We start from the raw sequence: 14,372 nt of genomic DNA, 5'->3' as shown, positions 1-14,372 counted from the left end.
GACTACAGATCCATGAAATGACTCTTGAAATATTGAAAATTTGGGGGGATAATTCCCCCATCCTTTTTGACCCATTTTACCAGCTTGGTTCTACCACTAGAAAACAATTCCCTCATCTAAGAAATAAAGAGATTGGACTAGATGATCTTCAAGGTCTTTTTTCAACTACAAAGTGTATTCTAAATGAATTTTTTCAGCTGGAAAAAATTCTTAAAAAGCCAAACTGAGTTCAAGGGGGCTCTGGGCAAAAGTGCAACTAAAGAAAAGGAAATTAGGCATACATACCTAAGGGACATAGTGGTTAAGCTGTCATGGCTGGGTGAAAACTGCTACCCTTGTTATATGTTACAGGAACATATATACCTAGAGCTGTTTAACAACTCCTAGTTGTGACAATACTCTTGAGCAATGATAGAGACTTGGAGATGTTGTAACTCTTTGACTCCTTCATTTAGTCTATTGCCATCTGATTTTTCTGTCTCATTGTAAGACCTTAATAACATCTTTATTGGAAATAATGAAGACCTGGGTTCAGCTATTTCCTTTGGGGCTCATTTTCTGTGTACTTTGGGCAAGTCACTTGTGACTCAGGACTTATCATCTGAATGATGGATGCATTGTAGGCTGCATTCATGGGAGAAGTTCCCCATACTGACCAAATCACAGATCCTTAGCCTGTTTGACTGTAGGTTCTCAAGGGACTTCTGATGATCTCTGGGAATGTCTTCTGTAGTCACCCAACTTTCCCAGATCCTGTGGATGGCCGTCAAATTCAGATGCCTTGTCAGTCTCATATGTTTCATGAATTATTATCAGTTTTACTTTTTTCATGACTTCTCTCACAAGAGGCAGCATGATGGAATGAATAGAAAGCTGTCCTCAGTGCCAGGAAACCATGAGTTCAAGTCCTGCTTCTGATATACACTGGTTGTGTGACCCTTAACTTCTCAGTGTTCTAGACTGTAAAATCTAAGACTACGAACTGTCTTTTAAGTTATTTTGTTACATCTATATTCCCAATACCTTACAAAGGGCTGGGCATGTAGTGGATGCCAAAAATAATGATTGACTGACTCTAGACAAATCTGTGGGATTTCTTATATCAGTGATTCATTGGTCATATCCTAATCCCTATACTTATCTGATATTTTTTTCCTGGTTGATCCTCCTTGCGAGGGGAGGGTTTGTAACCTGTCCATTCTCATCTTTACTAGATCTCATTTTTACCAGAATTTCCTGTACGAGTTCAGAAGTATCTTCCGACATGAATAGAATGATATATGTGAAGAAAATGCCCAATAATTATCTTTTGAATTGATTCAACTTGAAAAAGTTATTCTGAATAATCAAGGTGTTTTTATTTCTCTGACTTCCAAGAGGTTTGCATGCTTCAAGTATTCAAACAGAAGGCTTAGAGAATGTGGGCACAGTTGTCAAAAGGGAACTGTCATGTCTGGTATGCACATTTTCTGAGCTTTGCCACTATAAAACTCAACTGTATATGGGGAGAAAGGGAGGGGAAGAAATCACCAAACAATGAGACTCATAGACCATGACAACTTAAAGAGTCCTGAGAGGGCATGTAGTTCGGTTTCATCATTTTACAGATAAGGAAAGTGAAGATCAGAGTGGCTAAGCAAGATATCTAAAGTCAGGCAGATATTTAAGTGGAGCAGATGGGACTAGAATTCAAATCTCCTGAATCCCAGTCCAATTCTGCTGCTTGGAACAAGTGTGATAATACTTATCACTGAGGCTGAAAGCAGTAAATCTTAAAACTTCATTTAATATATGCTATTTGCAGCTTTACTGGTATGTACATTCACAGAGATACATTTGGGAAGTGGCCCAACCTAGATTATTCTAGGAGAGAATGGCCTTTTATTCAGTGGACAGTGAATTGTGTTTTTTTCGGTGGGGAGAATGGATTATTTTTTTTAAGTGATATGAGAAAAACCATATCCATATGATATTTAATGCCTTTGGAAAGTGTTTAGAAATCTAGTACTTTTAAGAATGACCTGTCTGAAATAGTAGCAATTATCTCTATTTGGAAATGAGAGCAAGATGTAGAGGATATCTCTTTACTTCCCAGGATAGTGAATTAGATGAAAGGAAACTTGTGGGGAACAGTAAGTTTCTTCAGAATGGAAAGATTTGCTGGTAGACTACATCTTAGTTCTGAAAGGATCAATGAGGAGAAGTAGGTGGCATTCAGGGGCATTTTGACCATTTCATAAAGATCCACGTCCATAAAATATAAACAGGAGACTAAATAAAGTTTAAGGTGTAGTAAGAAGGATTAGTAAGCTACTTTAGTGAGTGTGTACAAGACTTTTGAAGTCCTTTCTCCAAGAGAGTACTAAAACAGCTGATCAAAAGAAGTGGGCATTCTACTGGAATGTGCAAAAAAGAACTATGACATATGGTGGGAAGGCAGATCACATACTCCTGATTTCATCTAGATTTCTGAGATATCAAGGAAGAGTGAAATAATCAAATCAGACTCCACCATCAAAGAAAGGGTAGAGACTTTTCTATACAACCTTTTTACTTAAAGTAATTACATCAGAGATGGTTTCTCCTTTTATCTTCCTTGAGAAAATAATTGATGACTTGATATCACCAGACGAGGTTCATATCAGCCATTTTGTTATTGGTAATGAATCAATCCACAATTTCTTATTAAGTTCCTACTGTGTGCCAGATACTGTATTTGAGATACAGGCACAAAAAGAAATAAAACATTCCTTTCTGTCCTCTAGAGAGTTATGACCATTTTGGGGAGGTAAAGTTTTTCTTGATTGAAAACTGATATCTTTTGCCTTTTGGAACATCATATTTACTGTCCCAATTCCTTTATGGCAGTGGCTGCTAAATTTTGTGTGATTTTGACCATGGAGCCTTATTCTTTTGACTCTTTCTTTCTGATGATAATACTACTTCCTTCTTCCTCCAGCAGAGCTGGAAGCTCTGCATTTTTATATAACATTCTTGTGCATTTTTATTTTGAGACTTCTTTCAGATGGTGGGCAACAGATTTTTGTTGTTGTTTTCACTTTGCTCTCTCATTCTATTATGTCGGGGGAGTTTTGTGATTTCTTGAAATATGATATCAAGGCTTTTTTCATAGCCATGACTTTTAGATTGTCCAATGATTAACAGCAGATCACGTATTCCTGACTTCATCCAGGATTCTGAGACATCAAAATTAGTCTCTGCCTTTCTCTTAATTATTATGCCCTTTGTTGAAGGTAAAAGGAGAATAAAAGACACCATGGTATAATGAGTAGAGAACCAGCCTTGAAATGAAGAAGACCCAGGTAAAATGCTGTCTCTGTGTGGGACCAGGGAACAAAAAAAACCACTGTTTGTGGAGTAAGTGGACATCAGTTCAAATATTTCCTCATGACACTGCCTGTGTGACATATAGCAAATTCTCTAACCCTCTAAGCCTCAATGTCTAGACCCATAAAATGAAAGTTTGGATTATGTGGTCTCAAGTGTCTCTTCCAGCTTGAGATTTATGATCTCATACTTAACTTGCTGTTACTCAACTTTATTCAGTATGTCTTGAATGATTCTCTAAGCCTAACAATCACAGAGCAAGTGTTGATCTGCTTTGGTGAGAGTCTCCTCACAAGAAGTGCCCTATACTATGAGTCCCAGATTCAATTAAAAAGTGTGAAGGAAACAAAATTGGAGAGAAGTGAAGCTCCCCTTTGAAGACACTAAGATTCGGAGGATGCTTGAAATCTTTTGGGTATTTCTGCTGGATAGAATCCTTTGGATGGCTCATTTCTTGATATTCCCCAAACCATGGAAGTACTTTTGGAGAAGAACAGCCCTGCCTTCTTCTATTCAGTGGGTATACTGTCACCGTAGTGTATTAGGAACAGTTATTTTAAAGCTAAAATTCCCCTCAAATCCTCAATCCCTTTTAATCGAGTATGTTTAATAAATTTGCATCACAGTTTTCAAGTTAAATACCTGTTGTTACTGAGTGAAATATGCCAAGATGAATTAAGATTGAGGTAAAAAAATCCCAACTTCCTCAAAATCTTGGAACATAAATAGGAGAATCACATCTCTTCACCAATAACCAACAAATTGCTACTTACAGGGAAACCAAGTCAGCCTAGATGAAGCTTCAGGGTACTCTGGAGAGGAGAGGAGAGACAGCATGTGTCAGGCAAGTCAAACAACTACTACCACCTTGACAACTATTTCCCCTCAGACACTGATGGACACGACCCAGGATTCTGAATCCAAGAATCTTTGGAAAAGAAAGTGCTTCCAGCTTAGTGTCTACAACCTTCCCAAATCACTTTCTGTGAAGCAAGCCCTGTGGAGATTCATCCTGGAAACTGCTTCTGCAGGTGCTTACACCACAGCTGCTGAAGATCCCCAAAGGAAGGTTTTAGCCATCAAAGTCCTGCAAATGATACAGCATCAGAAACTGATATAATTTCACCCGTGAAAATGACTCTAGAGACATCACTATGTTTTTTGGCTGCACACAGGCAATGGAACCTTTCCTGATTTGCAACTGAAATTATCCATGGGCATTGTCTTCCCCTTTAAAGATATGACTTTTTTGAGAGCAAGGGCCATTTATTCTTTTTCTTTTTGAATCTCCAGTATTTAATAAAGTGCCTTTCATGTAACAAATGCCTAATACTTGTTATCTTATTTATGATGTTATTTAATATTTTTATTTAATCAAATATTGTTTATTATTGATAACATTTTATTATTCAATATCACATAAACAAAATATTGATTATTTACAATATTCCTTTATTAAATCATTCATTTAACCACAGAAAGGTGATTCTCTAAGACTAACAATCATAGAGCAAGTGTTGACCTGCACTGGTGATCTCTTTGGTAACTGAAGGCTAGTTCCAGGAGAGAATGAAAAGAATCCTTATAGAGTATTTGACCAGAATTTGTGACCTGGGTTAAATCCTAGCTCTCGGTAGGACCTGGTCTTCAGGTTTCTCCTTAATGGGAATCAAATGAGATTATATATGTAAATATTTTTTTGAAAAAAGAAAAAGTTTTCTTAATGTGAGATCAAACATTTTCAGTTGTTTTTATTTAAAGGTTACAGATAGAATGGAGAAATGGTAATATGTAAAAGTAAGATGTAATTTTTCTTTTAAAAAATTAAGTTATTGATATATTTGCATTTGACACAAAGATGTTTCCTGATATCCACACAGGTGCACATACGTAATCTTTACAAAGTACATTTTCTGAAGAAATAGTTGGATTATTGACTACAGAAAGAAGAGATGTAAACTTTGACTCTAGCAGTTCATTTTCAACATTGACCACTGGAACTTTGTTTCTTTCCCTCATTGACTTTATTTACATTACTCCATTCATTACTACATACATTGGCTTTGCTTTTAAAAAACTGTAACTTTTTTATGAGTCTTCTCTCTTCTTTCTGAATTTATTTTCATTACCCTTCAGGGTACAGTAACACTTTCTTAGCTTCATATACTATATTGTAGTTTTCATTCCATTCCTCATCTAATGGGCACATGCTTTTCTAGCTTTTGGTTAGCATAAATCATGCTGCTATGAGCATTTTTGTACATATGAGTCTTTTCTTGCTATATATAATCTCCTCTGGGTACAGACCCAGTAGTGGGATTTCTGGGTCAAAGAGTATGAACGATTCAGTAACTTCTCTTGCATGATTTCGAACTGTTTTTCATAACAGTTGAAACTTTTTACAGCTGTATCAGCAGAGCATTAATATGCTTTTATTCCTACAGGCTCTCTAACAATGGGTTTTCTCATCTTTAATCAACTCTGTTAATGCGTATGAGGCTTTGCTTAATTTTGAATTTATCATATTATTAGTGGTTTTAAATATTTTCAAGTGATTGTTGATGGTTTACATTTCTTCTTTTCAAAATGATGTGCTTTTGATCACTTGTCCATTAGGGAGTACTTCTTATATTTGTGACCATTTCCTACAGATTAAAAAAACACCTTACCTTCCATCTTAGACCCATGTATGTATTAGTTTGGAGGCAGAAGAACAGTGAATGGGGATTAAGTGACTTGCTCAGAGTCACACAGCTAGGAAATGTCTGAGACCATAATTGAACCTGGGCCCTCTCATCTCCAGGTTTATTTTTCTATCCACTGAGCCACCTCATTTTCCCCTCCCTACAGATTTCTGGTGCCATGCTTTTGTCAGAGATATCAAAAACAAAGATTCAGTTCTCCATCTCCATCTATTATTCTGATTTCATCAGAAGCCTGTTTTTAAGTTAGCAAAATGTTTTGATCCTGTATTAGAGAAGGAATCATCAAAGAAAATCAGAAAATTTTAGAATAGAAAAGAGAAAACTCCCCTAATTTTACAAACAATGAAATTCCTGGAGCCAGAGAAATTAATTAACTTGTTCAAGGTCAAACAGCTAATTGTTTTCAACACTAAGGCTAGAACCAGGGTATTATTACTGAAAGTTGAGTGATATTTTCCATAATGTTTTACTGTCCCATTCAATATTGAAAAATATGCATGTTAAAATGCATATTTCCCTTTAAGAATACATAATACTATACTGACAGATATGTTTAGAGAATCATAAAAACTCAGAATTGGGAGAGGCCTCTGAGGTCATATATTCCAGATCTCCTTTCTATAATATTTTTAGCAAGTGGTCATCAACCATCTGTTTAAAGACATTCAGTGACTAAGATCTTTGTGAGGCTGCCCATTTCACTTCTGGACAGCTCCAACAGTTAGGAAGCATTTCTCTATGGTGAGCTGAAATTAGCCTTTCTCTAGCTTTCATTGTTCTGGTTCTGCCCTTGGGATCAGGGAAAATACATCATTCCTCTTCTCCATGACCATCATGTTCTTCTCTAATAAGCCCTTTAATTCTTCTTTTCTATAGATCAACTTCTCCATCTGACCTTCTTTTGGCATCATGTCAAGAGAGAACCGTGAGACCATTACATTCATTTTTCTGGACTTCGTGTTTTTGATAATGGAGGCTACTAATTTGCCCATTTTTGTTGTTGTTGTTCTATTCTTTCTAGTCTGAGAACTATCCCCCTTATAGAGAAGAATGAAGCAAAGTCAAATTGAGCTGTTCTTCTATTTCTCTTTCTGTTTCTGTCTGTCTTTTACATTTCTCTTCAACTCAGGCTATAGACCTTTCTTTCCTTTCCCCAATAGTCCTAAAATTCCATTAAAATATGCAGCATTACTTTTGCTTTTAAAAAATAATCTTCTAAAACCTGAATTCATCAGATATTTCCCTAAATATCCAATAAGGAGGCTGTACTCTAATGACTTCCCACAACTCTTCCAGCTCCAAATCCACCAATTTGACAAATATTCAAAAAGTACCTACTACATTCAAGACCCTAGACCATAGGATACTGAGTTAAAAGGCAAAAAATGGTCCCTGTCCTCAAAGACCTTATATTCCCTTGGAAGGCAGACTATGTAAATAAATGCATATTATCTGAGGATGGAGAAGGCACTAACCACTTTTAAAGCAATCTATAAATGTGAACTGTCAATAAAGACTTTTATGGGGACTACTTGTAAAAGTTAAATGAGTTTGAAAGTTAAGGAGAATAATAAGCTTCTTTGAGAACTATTTCACACTCAGTTCCCCCCAAACCTTTTTCTATTTCCAATCCCAAATTCCATTTCTATTTATCCAGTGATCACTTTACTGCTCAATTACTCTAACACATTGCAAGGATAGACAATACACTATATATATATATATATATATATATACACACACATATATATACACATATATACACATATATATGTGTGTGTGTGAGCCTCTCCACATAGATTCATGCAATCATTTTTCAATATGGAAATACTTCATTNAAAAGTACCTACTACATTCAAGACCCTAGACCATAGGATACTGAGTTAAAAGGCAAAAAATGGTCCCTGTCCTCAAAGACCTTATATTCCCTTGGAAGGCAGACTATGTAAATAAATGCATATTATCTGAGGATGGAGAAGGCACTAACCACTTTTAAAGCAATCTATAAATGTGAACTGTCAATAAAGACTTTTATGGGGACTACTTGTAAAAGTTAAATGAGTTTGAAAGTTAAGGAGAATAATAAGCTTCTTTGAGAACTATTTCACACTCAGTTCCCCCCAAACCTTTTTCTATTTCCAATCCCAAATTCCATTTCTATTTATCCAGTGATCACTTTACTGCTCAATTACTCTAACACATTGCAAGGATAGACAATACACTATATATATATATATATATATATACACACACATATATATACACATATATACATACATATACACATACATATACACATACTATATATATGCTATATATATACAGACATGTTTGCAGATAAATACATATATAATTTTTATTTAAATGTTTTGTTTTAACTTAATCTACCTTTCCCAATTTATTGTCTACCAGGACAAAACATTATAATGAGAAAAAAAGTCAGAAAAACTATCCAACACATCAAAAAAGTCACATTTTATGTGCTGTGTCATATACTCATAATATTTAGCCTTTACAAAAGAGTAGGATGGGTACAATTATTCTGGAGAACAATCTGGAACCGTGCCCATCAAATTATGCATATCCTTTGATCTAGCATTACCATTACTAGATCTATCTCAAATAGACTAAAGATAGGGGAGAAGAACTACTTGCATAAAAATATTTGTAATAGCTTTTTTACAATGAATTTTATTTTTATTGTCATGCAAAACACACTTCCATATTGGTCATTGCTGTAAGAGTGCACACATACATAACCAAACCCAAATAAAACCATAAATAGACTGATGAAAAAGATGATTCTAACAGTTCTTTCTCTGGAGGTGGAGAGCCTTCCCCATCATAAGGCTTTCAGGATTGTCTCAGATCATTTCATTGCTGAGAGTAGCCAAGTTTTCACAGATAATCATCACACAATATTGTAGAGCATCTCTTTTTGTGATGACAAAGAACTGAAAACTGAACAGATATCCATCAACTAGGGAATGGCTGAACAAATTGTGGTATATGATTGTAATGGAATACTATTGTACCATAAGAAATTACAAATATGATAGTTACAAAAAATAAAAACCCTGGAAAGATTTATATGAAGTTATGCAAAAGGAGTGAGAAGCATGAGAATGTTGTACACAGTAATGGCAATATTGCATTATGGTTGACTGTGAATGCAATTATATCAAGGCAAGGATCTAAGACAACTCTGAGGGACTCATGATGAAAAAAAACATATCCATTGCTATAGAAGGAACAGGTGGAGCCTGAATGCAGTTAGAAAAATACTATTCTTCACTTTATTTCCTGAATTTTTCTCTAGTGTAAGGAATATATGGCTTGTTTCACATCATGATGACCTTGGAAATATGCATTGTGTAATATATGTACAACCTATTTCATATTACCTACCCTCTTAGGGAGGAGTGAGGTATGGGTAGAAGGCAAGGAGAGAACAGATTGGAAAATGTCAGAAAATGAGTATTAAAATTCTATCAACATGTAATCTGGAAAAAATTAAAATTTAAAAATAAAAACTGAAAAAATGAAGCAGAGTGGGTACTTTCTCTTCATGTATCCATTCTTAGAAATCAAGCTGAGTTATTAAAATTTCATAACATTAGATAAAATTGCTTTGTTTTTGTCCTTTTTCATTTGCCTTTCTATAATCACTGTCCATATTGTTTTCTTATTTCTCCTTACTTTATTTTGTATCAGTTCAGGTAAGTTTTCCAGTGCTTCTCTACATTATTAATATTCATAATTTCTTAAAGTGCAATAATATTTCATTACATTCATGTACAACACTTAGGTTAGCTACTCCTCAGTTAATAGATATCAAATTTGTTTTCAGGTTTTTATTACCACAAAAGGTGTTGCTACAAATTTCTTGGTATAGTACTTTCAAAGTTCATAATTTGAAAGAAATCTAGCAACCTCAGTCCTCTGTGGCATTGGAGGACACTTGTCCATGGAGTCGCATCTACTATTCATATGGAAATGGCTCCTGGGTGTGCCAGTTTCCCCTACTCTCATTTACTGCTTATGCTGTTGGTGGGCTCTTGGGAATCATGGTAATTGTTTATATTCTGTTGGCTCTGGGCAGTGCTGGTCATTGTTCTCTTGCTTCTCAATGTGATTTCCAGTCATTATGGTCCCTTGTGTATCTCCTGAACCCTTCTAAAATTTTAATTCCAACTGCCTCAGTCCAAATATTTGTGGACTCATGGAAAGACCCTGAGCAGAAGTGTACAAAGCAGAGTCCTCCTGGTTTACTGAGATAAGTGTTTCCCAGTATGATTTTACTGTCCTAATGTTGCAGCTGTTTTGTTGGCCTGGTGCTAGGGTGAGGTTCTTTTGAGTTTTGATTAGGATATTATGCATTGTTATAACTAATCTGCTTTCCTAAGAGGTATAAGTAGGGGACTGGAGGTCAGAAATGAATTGAGACAGGAATGAAAACCTGATTATTGTACTTCCCTAAGACACATTTAGTCTGTCTCCTTATAAAAACTTTACAAAAAAGTGATGTTTTTTAGACATTTGCTATTTTAAATGAACATAGAATAAAAAGAAACCTGCAAGAGAGCTCACTTTATCTCTTTAATAAATAGATCCTTGCATATACCTCAAGTGGTATGGAATCATGAAATTTACAGTCCTGATCTCTTTCATTTTCTGTCAATGGTGCCTTTTCAGAATCACATTTTTTAATGAAAAAATAATTACACATCTTTATTTGATTAAAAAGAAATGGAAAAATATTTTTTCAGGAAGTATTTTTCAGTGCACTAATTTTGGGTAATTATTTTAAAAGTGTTTTCATTTTAAACATTTATTAGTGTCTTTGTTTTTATTTAACAGTAATTTCTAGACATACCAAACATACTCCAGAAATGAAGCCACTCTCCTAATGAAGAAAAACAGTCCAAAAAACCCATTGTTAACAATAACCACATCTGAGAATGTGTAATATTCTGCTTCCATGGTCTCTCATTCCTCTGACCTGAAAAGATATGCTTTGCATTATCTATGCTCTGAGACCAAGATTAGTCGTTGCAATTACTCATAGTTCTCTCTCCTTTAATGTTCTTTTCATTTATATTTTCATCAACCTTGTGTATATTGATCTATTTCTGCTTACTTTGATTTTCATCAATCCATACATTTCATGATATTTCTTGAAATTATTCATATTTGTCATTGCTTACTTCATAGAAGTATGGTACTGCATTCACATACCACAATTTATTTTACTATTCTCTGATCATATTGCTTACCTATGTCTACTTCCCTCCTCTGACATTGCCACTACCCTTGCATTGACCCACATCATCTCATACTTAGATTATTTAAAATAGCCTCCTGGTTGGTCTCCCTGCTACAAACCTCTCCTCACCCCAGACCATGCTCCATGAAATTGGCAAAGTGATCATCCTAACATGCAGGACCAAATCACCAATGGCATGTCACCAATCTACTCAATAAACTCCAGTGGCTTTCTACCACCTCCAGGATCAAATATAAAATCCTTTGTGTGTTGTTCAAACCCATTATCAATCTTGCTCTTTACTGTCCTAGACTTCTATGATCCAGTGACATAGGCTTCTGTGTTCCTTGAAAAAGACATTCTATCTCCAGACTTTGGTCTTTTTCATTAGATGTATATACCTCAAAGTCTTTAGGGAGGAGGGACATATTTTATGCATCAGAAAGAACACTAAATTTGGAATCAGAGAAAAATGAGTTCAAATCATGACTTAATTTGTATTTACTATGTGATATTGAGCACATCACATTACCTTTCCAGGTCTCAAACATGGTGTAGTGAAAAGAAAAAAAATGGCTCTCGAGTAAGATTCAAATTTCACCCTATATATTTACTATCTGTGAGACCATGGGCAAATCATTTTACTTTTAAGAAAGTTTCCCTATCTGTAAAATGAGTGGGTTAATTCAGATGGACTCTGAGGTGCCTGCCAACTTTAGATCTGTGATCCATTCATCCAATTTCCTTATCTGTGAAATAAGCAGATTAAAGTGGATGATTTCTGGTAAGTTTTTTCTTCTCTAGTTTGATATAATTGCATATAATATGTAATCATAATATAAATACATTTTATAATACTTATATATAATATACATTTTTCTGTGAAATCTTAAGCATTACCACCTTTCCAAACATTTAGATTAAGGTAAAGGTCCTGCAAAGTCATGAATGAAAGCACCAGGGAGAGGGAGGAGAAATTCATAAGTGAGATGAGCAAATACTTTATTGACATCACATTTTGCCAATCTCCTGGCTCTCCCAGATTTTGTGTGCACAGCCAATCCAACCAGTATTTTTTGGGAAATTAAAGTATCATATAATGAAAAAAAGAATAGGAAAATGATTTGTCAGATAAGAGGGACATGAAGGTTTATATCATCTTCTCTATATTCAGAGTTTCAGTTCTACTCAATGGGTTAAATATTCTTTTGGATGAAGGAAAATGACTTTAAAACATTCAGAAGCTCTTGGGATATCAAACTGCTCTTCTAGAAGCATATTTTAAGAGTTTACTTGTGAACTAATAGGAAACATATGCCTTAAATTCCTCTGACTTATAATATATATCTGTAGACCCTTTTCTTCTTAGCATTTCAAAATACCTTTGAGTCCTTATCCCAGGAATCCCTAAAATGAACTTCCAGGGCAGTGATCCAGGCACATGACAAATTATCTACCTGCTTGAATACCTCTTTGTCCATATTCCTACCTGGGAGCAAAGAAATCGTAGGTAACAAGGCCAGAGGGGAAGAAAAGAGGGAGAATATTGGGGGGGGGATAACATTGATGGTTCATGGTATCTATTGGATGGTTCACTACCAGAGCTGGTCTTGTCAGAAACTAGAATAGATGATTATGATTTGAAAGACTATTCTATTTTAGTGAAAGACGTCCTATTCTAAAATATGCTCCCCACAAGACTTTTAGCATGCCTTAAAATTGGCTATTAGTCATTAATTCTTCATTGTTAAGGCATTTATATATTATATATGTATATGTATATGTTATATATGTGTATATATTCAGGCATTAGCTTGTTAAAATTGGAAAATTGTTTCATAGTAAATGATTATTAGTTATTAATATCTGGGTGTGAAAGAGTTTATCATGCTAACCACATTCACTTAATAAGTTCCAGGGAGAATAGGACTAAGGATAGAATATTTTGGATTGAGGTAAAAGGACAAAAATTTAGAACAGGAGTTATTTATATTTCTTGGTATCTTGCACTCCTTTGGTAATCTGGTGAAGTCTATGGACCCCCTTTTAGAATAATGTTTTAAATGCATAAAATTAGAGAATTAGGATTGCAAAGGAAGTAAATTATGTTGAAATATAGTCTATAGAAAAGAGGATTGTAATCATGAGCAATTAAGCAGCATTTAATAACAAAAGGAATTTCAAAGTAGTGTAGATAGTATTTTGAAATATGTTTATAATTTGAAAATACTTATGATTTCTACTGGTGAAACATCATAGAGGCCATTTTCCCCCTTGGTAACACCAACAAGGTGATTTATTTGGAAAGTTACCAAGCATCTCAAGCAAGAAATTTAAAGTAGTAGAGGTGCTTCAGGAAATAAAGCCATCAAATATGGTGATTGAGCCAAAGTTGAATGAATTGAAGGTTACACCTTGGAGGCAATGAATATAACAGATAAACTAGAAGAAGACTTAAAGTGATATTACGGATTTGTTATTTGGATATTGGAAGATTTTATTTTATTTTATTTTATTTTTTAAAAACCCCTACCTTCTGTATTGGCTCCAAGGCAGAAGAGAGGTAAGGGATAGGCAATGCGGGTCAAGTGACTTGCCCAGGATCACACAGCTAGGAAGTGGCTGAGGCCAGATTTGAACCTAGGACCTCCCATCTCTAGGCCTGACTCTAAATTCACTGAGCCACCTAGCTGCCCCTGATATTAGAAGATTTTAAAACATTATTTTGAACTTTCGCAGTCATTGATTTGGGACCACAGAGGGAACAATACAAAAATACTTCATAATAAAACCCCCTAAAACCTTCCTTGCTCTTTAAAGTAGATAGTACAAAGACTGTTATCCTATTATTATAGATGAGGAAATTGAGTCTAGGAGATGATGTATCCTCTTAAAGACATATGACATGTGTCAGAGCCAAGACTCAAATTGAGATCACAGGATCATAGACTTAGAAATAAAAGGGATTGTTGAGGACATCCAATCCTTTAATTTGATAGGTGAAGAATTCAATAAATAATTTATTATTGGTCACTGCTGAAATGTTGTTTTAT

The sequence above is a fragment of the Gracilinanus agilis genome, chromosome 2, assembly GCF_016433145.1.
Source record: "Gracilinanus agilis isolate LMUSP501 chromosome 2, AgileGrace, whole genome shotgun sequence".
Lineage (NCBI taxonomy): Eukaryota > Metazoa > Chordata > Mammalia > Didelphimorphia > Didelphidae > Gracilinanus > Gracilinanus agilis.
Note: the sequence above shows the minus strand (reverse complement) of the source record.